Source organism: Phoenix dactylifera, unplaced genomic scaffold, assembly GCF_009389715.1.
Source record: "Phoenix dactylifera cultivar Barhee BC4 unplaced genomic scaffold, palm_55x_up_171113_PBpolish2nd_filt_p 001021F, whole genome shotgun sequence".
In the NCBI taxonomy this organism is placed as follows: domain Eukaryota; kingdom Viridiplantae; phylum Streptophyta; class Magnoliopsida; order Arecales; family Arecaceae; genus Phoenix; species Phoenix dactylifera.
In genome coordinates, this window is record NW_024068374.1 from 1 (window position 1) to 3,730 (window position 3,730).

Genomic DNA, 3,730 nt, shown 5'->3' on the forward strand with positions numbered 1-3,730 from the left:
AAAAGTAGACAGACGATGATATAAGGGTCAAGTGCTATATCATGGCATCCATGTCCAATGAACTCCAATGCTGGCATGAGAATATGAAGACTGCTAGGGATATACTGGCACACCTGCAAGAGTTGTATGGTGAGCAGAGTCGCACAGCTCGTTTTGAAGTGTCCAAGAGGCTCATCAAAGCAAAGATGCGCAAGGGGCAGTCTATCCATAATCACGGTCTGACTATGATCGAGGATCTAGAAGAGTTAGAGAAGCTCGGTATGAACATGCACAAGGAGTTGCAAGTAGATCTGATCCTGCAATCCCTTCCTGATTCATTTGGACAGTTTATAGTAAACTACCACATGAATAAGATTGAATGCACTAAGACTGAACTGTTAAATATGTTGGTAACTGCTGAGGGAGCCTTAAAAGGTTCAAGGGGCAATGTTTTTGCTGCTGAGTTGACTTCTGGTTCCAAGAGAAAATCTACTTGGAAGAAAAAAAAGCCTACAAAGAAGCAGAAGAAAGACAAGAAGCCAAAGAAGAAAGTTCAAAAGAAAAAAATCTAATGATAAAAAAAAAAATGTTTCCACTGCAATATCAATGGCCACTGGAAGAGGAACTATCCTTTATACCTCGAGAGCCTAAAGAACAAGAAGGCAGACACACCTTCAGAAGGTATGTTAGACTTGCTCGTAATTGAAACTAACCTTACGGTTTTTTCTACTTCTAGTTGGGTCATAGATTCTGTTTATAGTGCTTTTTTGTGCACTACTATACAGGGTCTAAAGGAAAGTAGAAGGCTGGCGGAAGGTGCGGTAACCCTTCGAGTTGGCAACGGAGCAAAAGTTGCTGCTGTGGCTGTGGGCACCTATCCTCTGCGACTACCGTCTGGTTTTAGTTTATTACTTAGAGACTGTTATTATGTACCTGCTGCTAGCAAAAATTTGATTTCTGTTTCATATCTAGCATAGAAAGGTCATATTTTTATATTTGACAAAGACTGCTGTTCTATTTATTTCACAAATAAAATAGTCGCACGTGGTTTTATGATTGACAGTCTCTATGATTTGCATATGGATGTATCTGTAAATGTGTCTGAGTAAGAAGTTAGTGCCAAAGGATCCAAGAGATCCAGGGATGAGATAAACCAAAAGTATTTGTGGCACCTCAGGCTTGGCCATATTGGAGAGTATTGCCCAGAGATGGTCACCCAAGAGGGGGGTGAATTGGGTGTTTTAAAACTTTTTGTCTAATTAAAACAAGACACACAAGTGTATGTGCTAAAGTAAAAATAAAGTTATAAGTACAGTCAATCGCAAACACAAAGATTTATAGTGGTTCGGAGCTTCCACTGCTCCTACATCCACTCCCCAAACACCTTTGGAAATTTCCACTATAATCAGCGATTACAGTCCGGTAGTTTTTCGAGTGCACTACCCAACTCGTTGTTTTACCCCGGGCTAACAACGAACCCTACAATTCCCCAATTTAACCTAGGCTTGGGACGTCTATCCCTTGTTCCAAGTCCCTTGACTGGAACAAGCACAATAATCAAATGTTTTACAAAGATTTAAAAGCTCTTATGAAAGCAAATATAACAATGAAAAGCAACAAAATTGGAAGAACCCTTTTTGCCGTTGGAAGCGTGGGTAATGGTGGTTCTTCCGATGTGGATCACGTTGGCTTGAATGCGAGCTTTGAATGCCGAGTGGGAGTGAGTAGTTGAGCACGAAATCAGATGAAGAAAACTTGAATGCACTTGATTTCTTCTCTTGAAAGCACCAACTCCCTTGAACCTCTTTTTCTTTCTTCTTTCTTGAATGATCTTGTGTTTGGTTGGTGAGAAGTTGTTTAAAGGCACTTAAAAGCTTCCTTTTATAGCCTACAAGCAATAGATCCGTTAGACACAAAGATATTACCGTTTGAAATTCAAACAAACCTGTAAAAGTGTGTCAGTCGCATCCCAGGCGCTCCGGAGACGTCTCCGCTTGACCGCGAGACGTCTCGGCTGTATAAAAATTCTTTTGACGATGTTTGGAGTTGACTCGGCGCTTTTTGGGGTCGACTCTGAAGAAGAACAGCTCGACTTCTTATTTTTCTGTTTTTCTGAGAGAGTCGGCTCGGCACTTTACGGGGACGTCTCGGGATGCTTGTGCTTTATGCATGGGGACGACTCCGTAGTTTTATCAACGAAAAACAAGTCCTCTGGAATCCCTGAGAGAGTCGACTCCGCGCTTTCTGGGAACGTCTCGGGATGTTTGCTTTTTATGCGTGGGGACGACTCTGCGTCCTTCGGAGACGACTCGCGCGCATCCCTTGAAATCGGCCTTTCTGCCGTCTCTGAGAGAGTCGACTCTGCAGAGTCGGGAGTCGACTCCGACCCTGCGAGATGCCTCGCCAAGTGCCGGGGACGTCTCCAGATGTGCCAGTTCTTCCTCTACGTGCCAGAGACGTCTCTGGAACAAACCGGAGACGTCTCGGCTGTCCCTGATCTGTTTTCTTTATCTCAAAAAATCTTCAATAAATCCTTGAAAAATATGGGAACATGCCTTGACAATTCTTAACAATATTCTTACTTAAACACCTGAAATCCTCAAATAAATTGTTAATATAAAGAGAATTATACTCTAGTATTTTGTATTCATCAAAATCCATTAGGGGTCAACAATCTCCCCCTTTTTGATGATGACAAAACACTGAGTATATGCAAAATTTAAAATTTAAACATATGCACAGTATTTGTTCAGATGTATAAGTATTGTGTTTTGGTTAGAGCTAGATACAGTATGCATAATTCAATATAGTCAACTTTCAGTTCTATCCTTATGCATAAGTAATGATCTTAGTAGCCTTGAGCAATTTTGGCATATCAACTAGATTTGAATCAAGTTAAAATGTAAATTAATGAAATAAGACAATTGAAAGCTAAATACTTTTGACTCCCCCTTTCTTTTCCAGAAGGGCAATTGTCTTAAAGTCAATATTCTTCAATTTTATCTTTTCTAATTCAACTTTTAAGTATGAGTGTAAATTTTGTATTTTGCATTCCATATATTGGTTCTACTCCCCCTTTTTGTCATCAACAATGAAGGGGACAAATTTTCCTTGGGTGCCTAAAATACGATGCCTATTAGAATTCAGCATTCATATTATAATGAAACAATCAATGATTTCCAAGTTATTGCCATCCATGAATTCAGCATTCATTTTACTCCCCCTTTGGTTTGGAATTCATTTCAGACCTTTTGAATGCAGTGAATATAAGTTGTGCTCCCCCTATTTCATATGCATTGACAAGTTAGCAAAATAGTAAAGTGGTTGCACATTGTCAAATTTGAACATTCTCATGGCACATCACAGAATTAGAAACATGCACCAAGATTCAAAAGGAAGTGTATGACATTCATATATCATTGCAATCATTTGAAGTCATTACAAGGATAAAAAGAAAACCATTACAAGTATAAAAGGCCATTACAAGTATTGATTGCTAATACAAAAGAAGAAGTTTCAAATAAGCCTAGGGTTTTACAAAAAGATGAACCCTAGATGTCCACAAAATGTCCCTCACCGGCGACCACGCTCAATAGCCCTAACAGCAGCCTCTATAAATCCATTTATTGCATCCATTAGGCTTCTGAAGTGATCTCCCTGAGATTGATTGAGGGCTGTCACTAGTGCTTCAAACTCATGAGTTGCCCTGTCAATCCTTCCTCTAAGTTGGGCAGCCACACTGCCCACATTG